Genomic DNA, 15,450 nt, shown 5'->3' on the forward strand with positions numbered 1-15,450 from the left:
CTGTGAAACCTTTCTTTGTTCGTTCTAAAAGTTTACATGATACTGCACCTCCGACAAATATAACTTCATGCTGATTGGCTAAAAAAAATCACTTTTCTGGACTTAAATTCAGGAATTACGGGAACAAATAGATCTTTTGGTGCAGTTGATTGGTATACGGCAGGTGTTTCTCAAACTTTTTTGAACCGTGTCTTCTCTTTCGACAAGAATTTTTTTTCGGTGACCTCCCGTTCGACAAGACTTTTTTTTTCGGTGACCTCCCGTTCGACAAGACTTTTTCTTCGAACACGTTTTTGACAAGACTTTTTCTTTGACCACGTTTTTGACAAGACTTTTTCTTCGACCACGTTTTCGACAAGACTTTTTCTTCGAACACGTTTTTGACAAGACTTTTTCTTTGACCACGTTTTTGACAAGACTTTTTCTTCGACCACGTTTTTGACAAGACTTTTTCTTCGACCACGTTTTCGACAAGACTTTTTCTTCGAACACGTTTTTGACAAGACTTTTTCTTCGACCACGTTTTTGACAAGAATCTTTTGGTGATCTTCCCCTGGCAAGAATTTTTAGGTGAGCGCCCCTCACTTTTAGGCAAGGATTATATCGATTACCAGTCTCTTGACAAGAGTATTTTTTCTGACTCCCATTCGTGACAATAATTTTTTTTCGACCCCCATTTTTGACAAAAATTTCATTAGTGACCCCCCTTTGGTACATCAATTTTTCTTTGGCACCCCTTTCTTTAGCAAAAATTTTTCGGTAATCCTCCTTCTCCATCCCTTCCTGTGGTAATCAACTTCATTTATGCACTGTCATCGAATAGATTCTTGATATGGCCGGCTCAGAAGCTAATAAGTGAAAATGAATTTTCTAGAAATGACTTTCTCATTGCAAGTGCCTCTTCATTGTTAAAACTTTCAGTTGCCATAGCACTGAAGTTGTTATCTTTATACTGAAACGGCAGGTATCGCTACGTTATACTGACCATGGAATAAAAAGATCATTTAAAAGATTCTTTCATCTCCTTTTTGATATTTATTGACTCATTGGCTTCTGAGCACTCTATGTGAAGCTGCAGCGAAGAAATTTGTATACTCGTTTGCGGTTTGTGAAAAAGTTATTCGCACGAAGAGGGGACTCGTTTGATACAAAAAAGTAGTTCAAAATTTTGTCGATAGAGGGCGTTGAATGTCAACCCGGCAAAAGTTTTTGGACCGGAAACTTCCTTTTATATATCTATATCTGAAACATTCGTAAGGGTTCAGCCGGCGATAAATGACATGAGGTAAAACAACTTTACCAACATCGCAATAAAAGCATTGAATAACCGAAAAATTGAAAATAAAACCTAAAACTGGTACAGGGTAGTTTTTAACCGGAAATATACCTCCACGACGTACGGTTGATGAGATAAAGGCCGCATTAGCACTTGCACGGCACCCCGTATTGACAAATTGGTAATATAGGTTCGGTTGAATGAAGGATTATAACAGCGATTACTTAAAAGATAATTAGAGAAATTCCATGAATTCGTAGTAGGATGTATCGAAAACTTCACAATATTTTACTCTATTACTTCATAGTATAGTGTAAGTCATCGTTTCCTCATAGGATATGTAAAAGAGGGGTGACTGTAATAAACGGGGTGATCCAATTAAATTCTTCGAAGTACAGGGTGGGCAAAAAGTCTGTGGAAACTACGTACGTGAAAATACATACAGTGTGTAACAAAATAAATCTAAATTTTCATACATTATCTCCGTCGTCTTAACTTCCAGTTAAGCCCTGTCACTGCCCTAGTTGTCCTGTCACTGCTGAGGCCAACAAAGAAAATTTCAAGTTCCCAAGTGCAATATTCGCTGAGATATTCGAATTCAAAATCACAGAAAGGGGAACGAACAGCATAAATAAGTGGGAAGGAGCGTTGTCCGTTAGTTTTTGCTGTTCTTTCATAACTTCTCTCCAATTTTTGAATTAAAATATCTTATGGAATATTGCATTTAGAAATATGGAATTTTTTCTGTTGGCGTCAAGAGATGCAGGACAAAAAATTTCCAACTGGAAGTTAGAGGGAAAAGGGGGGACCATATAAAAATTTAGATTTTGTATTTTGGTGCACACTGTATTTACACTCTCAAAACTGGTACAGGGTAATTTTAGCATTTTTTTTAAATTAAAAGTATACGTCTACGACGGACAGTTAATGAGATATAGGCCGCATTAGCACTTACGGGACACCCTGTATATCGCCTAAAGCTCACATTACTACCTATTTGTATATTTATAAATGGAATTAAAGATTTATTTCTATACGTCAATCATTATATCGGATCTTGAGAAGTTCCACTGTATACGTAGTGTACATGTACAGGCCTTATCCTCGACTGAATGTTTTACAACCAGCGACTGGAATGTTCCAGATTTCACTTTCCTTCTTCCAACTTATCCGTATGTATCACGTATAAATATTCTACTTATCCTTACACGATTCCGAACGAAATTCACCGAAGCTTACACAACTGTGTGTCTATACGCAACGGAAATAAGAAGAAGAGAGGATACGCCAGGGGAAAAACCAATTTATCTCATGGTTCTTAATCCTCTAACAAACATTTCCCTTCTACCGTTGAAGGAGTTTCCATCGTCCAGGGCAAAAAGGTTTAGAGCTAACGAGACTTTTCCGCTTGCTTACGCCACTGGCTCATGTAAGTATAAGGAATACGAATAAGGGAAACTCGGTAAAGGTATATTCACACACAGAGACATATATGTGTGTGTGCGTGTGTGTGTATTTACCCAATTGATAAAATAAGCAATAAATGAAGCGCTCGTGGGATCCGATAGGAAGAACTTCTTGTGTATCTAACTGCTTCCCTGGATATAAGTCATTCCTTATATGAAGTTTACTGTATCCAATATTGTCAGTACTGAATGAAGTTCTTGTGTGTGTTGATAATCTTATTTCGTTTCTCGTGTATTATTTATTCCTTCAGGTGTGTAGTGAATAAATGGGAAGAATAACAGATATATACAAAAAAGTTCATTTCAATTGAAAACGATTAAGAATTTCAGCATTGATTTAGTCCGAGGTTTACCTTGTTAATTTTTTTTTTAGAAAAAATGGAAAGTTTTATGCCTAAAGTTTTATGCAATAGAAAAAAAAAAAAATTGAAATTGCCATTGTAATAGAATTTAAAATATGCCTTTATGTGAAGAAATGCCATTCCTAATTTTGTTCCCCCAAAATTCAAACTTCTTGAGGTTCCTCATCGCCCCTAAAGTTTTACGCACGTGTGGAATTCTGTAACATGGCACCGCGGAAGAGGCTTTCCTATTCCCCTGAACACGTGATTCGTTAAGTGAACTGGATGCTTTTCCCTTGTTTTCAGTATTCATGTGCAATCTTACCCCTTAACTAAGAGGGTGTATACCAATCAAAATGACGACCAGAAGCTTTTATTGTGACATTTTAGAGAGTTGGATTCTCGGGTCTTGCCCACCTATGGCGATGTTATGCTTTGTTATTTGCTGACTCAACGCAATATGAAGGCACAACAATTAAGAAAATATCCAGCTATTGCAGACATTCTTGAAATTATCGTGCTAAGATAGAAAATATTTGGAAAATTGCTTCAATTCTTACGGTTTCTCAACAACGGATATGCAAAATTTTCAAAGACTTTTACTGTAAATACAAGAATCTTCAGAAAAATATGAAAGCAAGGAAGGATTCTCAAACTTTCAAGTTGAACTTGAAATCTTTTCAGTGCGAAGCACGGAAGTTGTTCGACATTACAGCATGCAAATGTGATTTTGAAGACTTTAAGTATGACAAGTTGAGAAAGGTCCCAAATTGAGAGCGAGATTTCTTGCCATATTAAAGAAGTACACGCAAGATGGCCATTGGTCGAGTAGATGTCCTAATAACGAAGAAATTGAAAAACAATGAACAAAGGAAAATGAAAATGGTATCCCATTTGAAGTCATCTCAAGAAGAAACGGCGGAAACTAGTTCATCAACCACTGAAAACTCATCTATATCCTACGATTCTGAGGAAAGTGATCTATATGAGCCAAAACACAGTTTACCGTTGAAGTTAGCATTTCCATCTACCAGTACTGAAGCTGGTCCATCAACTGGTGCCGAAGCAAGTACTTCATTTGCTTTTGAAGTTCTACCATCATCCTCATAGATGAGAACTAAATTACCAAATGTTGCTCTTGCTTGTGATGGAACTGGTGTGTCTGATCTATCAGCTGCAATTATTGCGAATGCTGTGCTGGAAGATATTGGGTTATTGATGGGTCATCGACGGAAAATGTACCACCAGCAGTTCATAGCCGGAAAATTCACCGCTGGAAATATTCATCGGCAAACAATTCACCGACATCAATTCGACTCGAGTCGGTAAGCGAGTAAGTGAGCGAGGATTGACCGAGTGATTGAATCAGTAAATGATGCAGTAGTTAGTCAGTGAGTGACAGAGTGCTTAGTGTTGGTGAATGAGTGAGTGAGTGACGGATTGGGTGATCTAGAGATAGAGTAAGTGACCTAGTGAGTGAGTGGGTGATCTAGTCAGTGAGTGTCATGATGAGTGACTCAACTGAGGAATCTAGTGAGTGAGCGAGTGACAGTATATGAGTTACCTTATGTGTATGTGCGTGACCTGATGATTGAGTGCGCGTGACAAAGTGAGCGACTCAGTGAGTATGCGAGCTACAGAGTGAGCAACCTGGTGAGTTGGTGATAGAAAGAGTGACCTAGTCAGAGAATAACAAAGTGAGCGACCTAGGGAGTAAATGAGTGGTCTAGAGTTCAAGTGAGTGGCCTAGAGTTCAAGTGAGTGACCTAGAGTTCAAGTGAGTGACCGACCTACTGAGAAAGTGATCGATTGTGGATACTCGGCATAATAGTATACTATATGTTATCCATAGCGTGCGCGCGAACAACTAAATAAAGTGAACAAAAAAGACCGTTATATACACATAAAAAGGTGTTGTACTGTATCAGCATTTATCTGCATAGAAGACACTGCATACATCACCAAAATGGGGCAATGTACGATGCGATGTAAATTCAATGTTTATCTTTTTTCCATGGTAAATCTTGTCCACAGTTGCCCTTTAAATTTTCATATTTATAGTTGAAAAGTCATTTTATGGACATCCTGTACGCTTAAGAAAAGCCAAATTTCTCGAAAATTTACAAATAAGAAATGTGGGATAATGTTGTTTTTGATTGAAAAAAAATTTAGTGATTCAATATATAGCACTAAAAAGAAGCAGCAGTAAAAATGACTGCCATCGACCCTCTTAGGTATAATGTATAGTCCGGCTCTTCTAGTGCTAAAACGAGTTCTTGAAATTTTTGTTCCAGTTATGTTCTTGTGTAGGCCTACATTCCACAATGTAAGTTTAGACTGTCAGTCGCTCATGTCGTTTAAAATCAGTGTTGTCAGTGTGTTTTGGCGGAGTTGGATTTAATAGCGACTCTCTTGCGCGACAAAGTATTATTCAGACTGGTGTGTGTACAATGTGTATTATGCGTCGTTTCAAAGTAAGTATAAGAGAAACGAAATAGTCGAACATTTTTAGAGAAGTACATAACATTAAGAAACATTTGGCGGAAAACTTTTTTCGATGTTGGTTCTCCAACAGCTGCCTTGCCAATAACTCATTCAGTTCACGTTTTCTCCTGGATCAAGGCGAAAACTGGGAAATTTAGTGATTTGGTGCATTGCCAGGATAATCATGTTCTGGTTATTTTCCTAAAGGGCAATATCAAGCAACAACGGACATCGACATTCGAATAACAAACCTCGATTACGGGATCAAAAAAAGTTGCGCATCAAAGCCACTATATTACAGTAAAACCTCTCTTTTGCGGTCACCGGCGGAATAAAAAAAAAATTCGTTCGTAAATGAGGGGGGGGGAGGTGACCTATAACCAGGGGGTTTGAAATGCATACTTTTATTATGCAAGGGGAAATTGTTTGGCCGTTAAAGAGGGGTGACCGGATCTGAGGGGTGTTCGTTAAGAGGGTTATACTGTATTATGCCCTACATTTTTTTCAGATACGGTTATGTTTGGATATAAACGTACCGGTCACTATCGGATTTAAGGAAAATTCATCAACGGTAATTCAAGCCACGCCATTTACCAATGGGAAAATTTACCGACAAATAGTTAACCAACGGGAAAATCACCGCTGGAAAAATTTACCGACAGCGGTTCATCGCTAGTAAATGACCGAGTGATTGAGGTAGTGAATTTTACTTGTGAGAGAGCGTCTGACCGAGTAAGTGGGTGAGAGAGTAGCCGCATGAGTGGCCAAGTGGGTGACTGTATGAATGACAAGATGAGTGAGTGAGTAACTTTATGAGTAACCGAGTGAGTGACCATATGAATGACTGAGTGAATAACCATATAGGTGACCAAGTGAAGGGGTGAGTGAACGATTGAGTGACCAAGTGAAGGGGTGAGTGAACGATTGAGTCACCAAGTGAAGGGGTGAGTGAATGATTGAGTGACCAAGTGAGTGGGTCAGTGAATGATTGAGTGACCAAGTGGGTGAATGAGAGATTCAGTGATCGTATGAATGCATTGGTGAATGAGTGAGTCAGTGATTGAGCGAGACTGAGTGACAGTGAGGGGATGAGTGACAAAGTGAGTGAGTGATCGTATGAGTGACAAAGTGAGTGAGTGATCGTATGAGTGACCGATTGAGTGAGTCAGTGATCGTATGGGTGACGTATTGAGTGAGTCAGTGATCGTATGGGTGACGTATTGAGTGAGTCAGTGATCGTATGGGTGACCGAATGAGTGTGTGAGTCAGTGACCGTATGAGCGGCAAAGTGAGTGGCAGAGTGGAGTGAGTGAGTAACCATATGAGTGACTGAGTGTGTGAGGAAGGGACCGAGAAAGTGAGTGATTGTCCGTAAGATTGACTCCTCGCTAATTTGTTCACATGTTCCTGACCCACTTTATCAGTCACTCATTTGCTCCCTGATTCACTCACAAGTCCCTATCAGTCACTCATTCGCTCCCCGATTCACTCACCCACTACATCATTGTCGATGAATTTTTTGTCGGCGAATTTTCCTAGCGGTGAATTTTCACGTCGGTGAATCGTTGGCAATGAATCTTTCTCGCACATCCCTATCGACATACAGGTAACAAAAAATTATGAATATGAAGATATATACCACATTCCTCCCAAGAAAAATGACTTATCGATAAATAAATTCAATTTAATTTCAAACTAACAAAAGAAAAAATCGTTTAGGGGGGCCATTCAAGTATTACGTAAGCAGATTTTAAGCCATTTTTGACCCCCGCTCCCCCTCCCTTGTCAGCAAAAGTCAGCAAAACACTGACCCCCCTTCCCCCCGTCAGCAAAATTTCGTCAGCAGCTTAGAATATTTCATATCTTCAAAAAGGGGTGATTGATGACGTAAGCAACCTTCAAACCCACCCTTCCCCCCGTCAGCAAAAGTCAGCAAATCCGAAACCCCTCCCCCCATCCCCGTCAGCAAAATTTCGTCAGCAGCTTAGAATATTTCATATCTTCAAAAAGGGGTGATTGATGACGTAAGCAACCTTCAAACCCACCCTTCCCCCCGTCAGCAAAAGTCAGCAAATTCCGAAACCCCTCCCCCCCCCCCGTCAGCAAAATTTCGTCAGCAGCTTAGAATATTTCATATCTTCAAAAAGGGCTGGTTGATGACGTAAGCAACCTTCAAACCCCATCCCCCCCGTCAGCAAAAGTCAGCAAATCCGAAACCCCCCTCCCCCCTCGATGCTGACGTAATACTTGAACGACCCCTTATTGAAACTTCTACCGATATGCTAATAACATAATTCTAAGAGATCCTGTCCAAAATATTTCTACGATTCTGAACGAAATTTCCTTCAAGTGAATCCCGCACATAATAAATTTACTAATTTGATAAAAATCCCCGGGATTAAATTTTCTTTTCCACGGGGATATCAAGATTAATAATTAGTCTCCTCTTTCCCTTTTCTCGACACGTTTTAGCTAAAATTAAGATAATTAGTTAATTTTTTTCCCCTTATATATATATCTCTTATTATTTCGGCAGAGTTCACCTCAATGAGTGCAAACAGTTAACGTAACATCACCCCTTGCATATTTAACACTTAATGAGGAGAGAAAAGCAATTTTTTTTTTGATTTTTTCCAGAAATTCCTTAAGAAATGAGACAAATTTCTTCTGAATTCTTTTGAAAGCGTTTTTTTCCCTTCCTTCTAAATTTGTTGTGAAATTCTAAAAAGAAAAAATTAATGGATAAATTCTTAGAAAATTCCGAGATGGGGTGTAATGGTAATGAATCGAAAAAAAAAATGATTCAGTTTCTGGATAATGTTTTGAAATTTCCTAAATTATGGAAATAATTATATTTTGAGTTGATATACTGTGTATATAGTTTAAAATATTTAATTATTCGCATGACGAGTATGTTGACGTAGCGATGCAGCATTGAGAGACATTAAGGAAGTAATAGTCTATCAAGAGGAGATGAGCATGTTTTTACAGTGTTGGGGAATTGTTTAAATTGAATAAATGATCTTTCAAAATCATTATTGAAGCCAACGAATCACTGTCACTGGATAGTTGTTTTTTTTTGATTTACGGAAAATTCACCGACAACAATTCACCACAGTGTAATTCACCGACCAATAATTCATTGACGGAATACTCACCACTGGGAAAACTCACCGACACGAATAAGTGAGCGAAGAATGACCGAATGAGTGACTCAGTGAATGATACAGTACAAGTTAGTGAGTGAGTGGAAGAGTAGTATATAAAATGTTGGTGAGCGAGTGACACATAGAGATAGAGTGATTGACATAGTGAGTGGGAGACGTATTGAGTGAGTCAGTTGGCGACCTAGTGAGTGAGCGTCATAATGAGTGACCTAGTTGTGGGCAGGGTGATCTAGTGATTGAACGAGTGAGCGACTAGATACAAATACAAAGCCACAACAGGCAAATTGCCCAACGAGGTGGCTGACTTAAGAACATCATGGATCCCCGAGCCATTTTTTGGAGGCCCTACCTACTACTGCACCACACATGCATCCCCCCACCCGCGGAACCCCCAACGAACCGTTACATGCGGGAATGTGCGTGTACGTGTAGTGAAACCTGACGTGAAGTTTTTTGTTGTTTCTCTGTAATGCTTGTTATGTGTAGTGCTGCCATCTGCCACAAGTTTTTCTAACTATGAGTGAAATGTTATGATTGAATGATTTATCGTTGTAGGACTGTTGCTCTCTGTGGCGAGACATTTTAACGGGGAGATCGGCTCGCATTTGCGCCTTGAAGTTGGGAACCACAGAAAACCAACTTCAGCCGACCACCACTGTGGGGTTCGAACCCGGATCCTCGCATCGCGAGTCCGTCACTATAACCACTCGACCACCACAGCGGCAAGATTGAGTGTGTAACGGAATGAGAGACCTAGTGAGAATGAACGATGATATAATGACCGACCAAGTGAGTGAGTGATCTAGTGAGTGACTGACAAAGTGAGCGACCTAGAAAGCGAAAAATATATTTAGTGAGTGGGTGACTTCATTCACTCACTCAAGCCATGATTCGTTCACTCACTCCATCCGTTATTCATTCGCTCACTGAATCGCCTATTGATTCACTCACTGAATCGCCTATTCATTCACTCACTGAATCGCTTATTCATTCTCTCGCTCGCTCGAACATTCACTCATGTCGAACTGTTGTCAGTGAATTTTCCTAGCGGTAAATTGTTGTCGGTGAATTTCCCGGACATGGTTTTTTTTGACATGCTTGGTAATTTTTTATGTGAAATTAATTGTTTTAATATCGAAATAATTTTTTTTAATATCATTTTTCACTCTTTATTCAACATTTTTCAATTAATTTTTTTTTGTAACATCAAAAGAATTGAATAAAAATTAATGTTTTTTTATGAAATTTAAAATTATCCTTTTTGTTTGAAATTCAATAGTTAAGGTCAAATTAATTATTTTTTTTGAAAATTATCATTTTTTGAAATTTAAAAGAATTTCTTCGAAATTATTTTTTGGAAAATAAAAAAACATTTTCTTTTCAAATTTATGAAATTTATAAAGATTTTTTAAAAGTCAATCATGTGAAATTAAAAGACATTTTTAACAATGAAATTTTTTTCTTAAATCTATCAAGAAGTTTTAAAAGAAGTGAAATTTTTTTGGGATTTATATTAATTCTATTATGAATTCTTTAATGATATTGATTTTCTTGTTTTCCTGAAAGTATTATTTCATAAAAGAAAGTTGTTTTTTTGTCAATCAAATCATTTTTTTAAACTTAAACATCAGTTTTCAATGAAAATAATCTTATTAACCAATGGGATTTTCTTAGCCAATTGAGTTAATGCTCCGGTTTACCCGCGTTTAACGCTATTTTTCTCAAAACTTTTCTCCGTTTTTCGAATTCCATAAATATGTATATTTATTATATATAAATGAATATTACACTTATGAGTTTTTTTTTTTGTTGGTCTCAAGTGATGCAGGACAAAAACTTTGCTACTAGAAGTTAGAGGGGAAAGGGGGACCGTATAAAAATGTAGATTTCGTATTTTGTTGCTCACTGTATTTTCACACTGAAACTGGTAAAGGGTAATTTTTGAAGGCGCTTTTGAGCATTTTTTTTTAAAATTAAAAGTATGCTTCTACGACGGACAGTTAATGAAATATAGGCCGTATTAGCACTTACGGGACACAGGAGAGACAGGGCAACAACTTTCTAACTGGGATTCGGGGCGCACGGGGAGTGTATAAAAAGTTATTTTTCTTTTATTTTAATAACTATACAACCCTTTGCAACATGAATGATATATCTGAGTATTTCACGTCATTTGGAAATTTCAAGTAATAGTTTAAATTAGTTAAACTTTAACTAATTTAAAGTATACCTCTACGAACTACGGTTCAACAATAAAATGCTGTGCGACCCCCCCCCCTTCCCTCTTTGCTATGCACCCTGTATACAACTTGTATACTTATATAGCATTAGAACTATTTAAAAATTTTTTAGTTCAAAGTTTTAATATATCTGAAATTTGTTTCCTGTGGTTCCCAACTTCGAGGCGCAAATGCGAGCCGATCTCCCCGTTGAAAAGTCTCACCACAGAGAGCAACAGGCCTACAACGATTAATTATTCAATCATTACACTTCACTCATAGTTAGAAAAAGTGGTGGTAGATGGCAGCACTACACATAACAAGCATTACACAGAAACAAACTTCACGTCAGGTTTCACTACACAGACACATTCCCGCATGTACCAATTCGTTAGAGGTTCCGCAGAGGAATATGGACGAGGTACATGTGTGGTTTAGTAGTAGTAGTAGTTCAAAGTTTTATAGTTCAAAGAAATTTCACCATAATATATGTGTTCTAGATTTTCTAACATACTTTTTCCCGTCAAAGAAACGCATCAGGTTGCATCATAAATCAGCGGCGCCGAACCCTGACGAGCTGCATGTGGCTCAGAAAGTTTATTAATTCGGTGAAACAAACTATTTCAGACAAATGAAAATATATAGTTTGATACAGTTTCGGATGTAGTTTTGATATGCCGTTTACATTGAAGTACAAGGAAAAGAGCTTCGATCATTTTATTTTCGACGTAGGGGCCGTTCACGTATTGCGTCAGCAGATTTTTAGCCCCTTTTGATCGCCCCCACTCCGTCAGTGAGATTTCATCTTCTCTGCCTCCCCAACCTTCTAACGCACATTGGGGTCAGAGATGTACGGGGGGGGGGGGCAAGCTCTATGCCTACCACCAGACGAGCAAAAAAAAAATTTTTTTTTAATTAGAAAGTCCGAAGAAAATACCTTCATAAGTTATTGTAATGAGTTTCTGTAAGTTTCAATGATATTTCAAGGCTAAGAGAACTCAAAATTTGTCTTCAAGAAATTCATTGCTACCCATCCTTCAAGGCTAAGGCTCATTCGTTCAACTCATGGCTTGCGGGACAAATGTGGCCCTCGGAGGTTATTTGATGTGGCCAGCCACCACAAAACATTATAAAAATGAACTAAGCAGCACATTTACACATCGCTTAAGTCGCACCTGGAACAATCCCCGAGGATTAAACTGCCCGTGGCACATTCACAGATGACTTGAGTGAATGACCTGCGGCACAGTTACAAAACACCTAAGCGATCCGCGGAACATTTAGAGATCACTTAAGTGACATGTTTTAGAGCACTTAAGCGGCCCGTAGTGCAGTTCTACATCACTCAAGTTATCCGCGGCACATTCCCAGAATACTTAAGTGACACGCTGCGTAATTACGGATCACTTGAGTGATGCACGGCGCAGAAATAAAGCACTTCAGAGCCCCTGTCAGATTTCCAGACCACTTGAGCGATCCGCGGATCATTTAGACATCACTAAAGTGGCCGTATAGAAGACTTTCGAATAGTGAGAATGTTAGCTCGGGTGCCCCCAAACTAGGGAAAGGTTTTTCTCGTTTTTAGGACACCGAGTAAGATGTCATTAAAAAATATTTCTAATTTTTATAAGTGGGGTTGTTGATGACGTAAGCATCGTCTAAACCCCCGGTCCCCCCCCCCGCCTCGTCATCAAAAGTCCGCAAACCCCCTGCCCCCGTCGAAGCTGACGTGATAGTTGACGTCTTATAGTAATGAATTCGGCTTCTTTGTGAAATCCACCTATCCGGTATCGTTTTTTTTGGCCCAAAATCGCATTCTTTCCCCCAACGCGGCCAAAAATGATATTTCTTCTAATCTGGCGCAGGTGACCAAAATATCGGACACCCCTTACTCCCTCTGTTATAAAGCTTAGAAAAAAATGTCTTCACGTCCAAAATAATTAAAAAAAAAATTATTTGTATTCAATAATGTATATAAATTCTATAAATGTTGAAAATCGAAAGATAGTTCACGCTTTTGCGAGTTTATCAACATATATCATCTTTTATTTTAGATCTCTACCCATTCATTCTACGAAGATGTATATTGGCCAATAATTGTATCTTTTATCAAATTTTCAAGGAGGAAAAAACACGTCTCATGTGTTTTTATGATGTAATAATTTTTACCATATTTTCCGAAAAACGTATCTGAAGAAATTTTATGATGGAATGGTTTTTTAACAGATGTTCATAAAATAAGAGATTTTATGATAAAATAATTTTTATCCGATTTTCAAAAAAAAATTTTACCCGAAGAAATTTTACGCTGAAAAATTTTCTTTTATCTCATTAAAAAAAATAAAACGTATCTGAAAAATTATTATTATTTTTTGAAATTTCCAAAAAAAAAAAAAAATCTGAAGAAATTTTACGATAAAATTATTTTCGAGAATTTTTCAAAAAAATTGTATCGGATGAAATTTTATTATGAAATAATTTATGAAATTTTCAAGAAATCGTATCTGAAGAAAATTTTTTTTTATGAAATCAAAAAAAAAAAGCATCTGAAGTAATTTTATGATGAGAAATAGCTTTTGTGAAATTGTTGAAAAGAAAAACCGTATCAGAAGTTTTATCATGAAATAATTTATCAAAATTTCACAAAAAAGCATACCCGAAGAAATTTGAGGATAAACGAAATATATCAGAGACTCATGGGGAAATATTCAAAAAATGAGACACCATCTATATTCACATTTCTTCAATATTCAACACCATAAAAATGTATCATATACAAGAACTTTCTCAACCCCATGTAGACAGAGAACAATGAAGTCAAATCGGATCGTGAATATTAACTCCTCACGTGTTTCTACGCAGGAAAATCTCGAAATAAATTTTGTTCACATGACATAAATTAGGCAATTAACTTACGCATTGAGATAAATAGCTCAAAAGTTTCACTTACTTGTGGTCACGCGGAACCAAAACTCGTCAAGAGGGAATATTTCAATTAGACAACACGCAATTTCTCACCACCAATGATATCACTTCTACAACGCGTCTGAGAGAAGATATCCACATTTGAGCGACCGTTTCCCACGTGTGGGAGAGAAGGTAGAATTTTTTATGTATGGATGAGAGAGTCAGAGAGCAGAGAGATATAAATTATGAGTTTGAGCGAGAGAGAGAGTCAGAGCTTTTTTTTCCCCTGACAAGACACAGAATGTGTGTCCTGCACGGACTCCAAAGTCGATATGGAGCAGCAGCAGCAGCGGTTGATCAAAAGAAAAGGATGCAATACCTGGTAGGAGAGAAATGCCAAACGAGAGAGTGTGTGTGTGTGAGTGAGAGAATAGGACGCTTGCGCAAAAGAAAGCATCACCGTTCTGGGCCATCCAATCGCAGCGCTTGCTAATATCAAATACGAAAAATTGGGAAGTGGTAGTGTGAACGGTACTCCCCTCCCCATGGGTCCGAAAATTTTTATTTATTAATTCATATGTTAGATTTTTAATTTTTTTTCCTCCGATAGATGTCTAGACTGAGTTCCTGTGATTTATCATTTATACGGTATCTTTCTAATGATTGTTTATGAATTCGAATGATAATTGGTTAATGATTGTTTCTGCTGATTGATTGTTGTTGTTATGTACAGTGAAAGATGAGTATGATGATACTCCATTTAACGATAAATCTCTTTCTCCGAAAGTATTTTTCATATTTCTAATTTCTCTCTCTCTCTAAGTTTTATCGTTGTATCTTAAACTCTAGATACAACGATATAAAACTTTCTATAACGTTTTTTTCTTAAGAGATTATGAATCCACTGAAAGAGTGATACTTAACCACACATCCGCGGACCCGTTGGGGGTCTTTGGGAATGTTTCAGGTGTCCTTGAAATTGAATAAGAATATAATTGATTTTTTAAACATTATTATAGGCTAATATTATTCTATCCTTTGTCTCATTGCCACAAAGGGTTCGTTATAAAGACCTCTTAGTTCCACGGAAAACAGATGATATAAGTTGTGTTATACCGAAACTTTGAAAACATAATTAACTTCTTAAAAGAATTCATATTTGGACGGAATGAATAACTATATTACTATTTTTTTTCATTATGTAAGCTGTTGCATTAAAAATGCGCCAGGTTAGAAAATAATAAAAAATTGTAATAATTAATGCCATAGAGAACATTGGAACATTAGACGAAATACACGAATTTTATACATATTTTTTTGCAAAAAAACGCATTGAATGGTCTTATGCGTAAAATAATGTGGGGTGAAGAGCGAAAACATTTGTAACTTTTCGTAACAACCATTATATTGGAACGATCATAATAATCGTTATAAAGAGCGTCGAAAGTATCAAGAACTCTTGCACTAAAATAATATTTTTTAAATGACACCCTTCAGTACATTTTTAAACACCTCGCCGGTTTTTGATCTTCCGAAGGCGTATGATAATATTGGCATTTTGCACCACGTTAGCCCCAAAAATGATGATAA

The 15,450-nt window shown here is 37.4% G+C and overlaps 1 protein-coding gene across 1 annotated transcript in view; it reads right to left on the minus strand.

The window, feature by feature from the left end:
• Positions 1 to 14,244, minus strand: part of LOC149066938 (thrombospondin type-1 domain-containing protein 7B-like) — a 117,736-nt gene extending 103,492 nt beyond the window's left edge. The window contains exon 1 of the mRNA XM_089253151.1: positions 13,904 to 14,244. The gene's annotated coding sequence lies outside the window, so the exon portion shown is untranslated. The remainder of the gene's footprint in view (positions 1 to 13,903) is intronic.
• Between the last annotated feature and the right edge of the window lie 1,206 nt (positions 14,245 to 15,450).

Source organism: Pholcus phalangioides, unplaced genomic scaffold (genome assembly GCF_987345545.1).
Source record: "Pholcus phalangioides strain wild (caught in Gottingen) unplaced genomic scaffold, Ppha-v1.0 ptg000032l_1, whole genome shotgun sequence".
In the NCBI taxonomy this organism is placed as follows: domain Eukaryota; kingdom Metazoa; phylum Arthropoda; class Arachnida; order Araneae; family Pholcidae; genus Pholcus; species Pholcus phalangioides.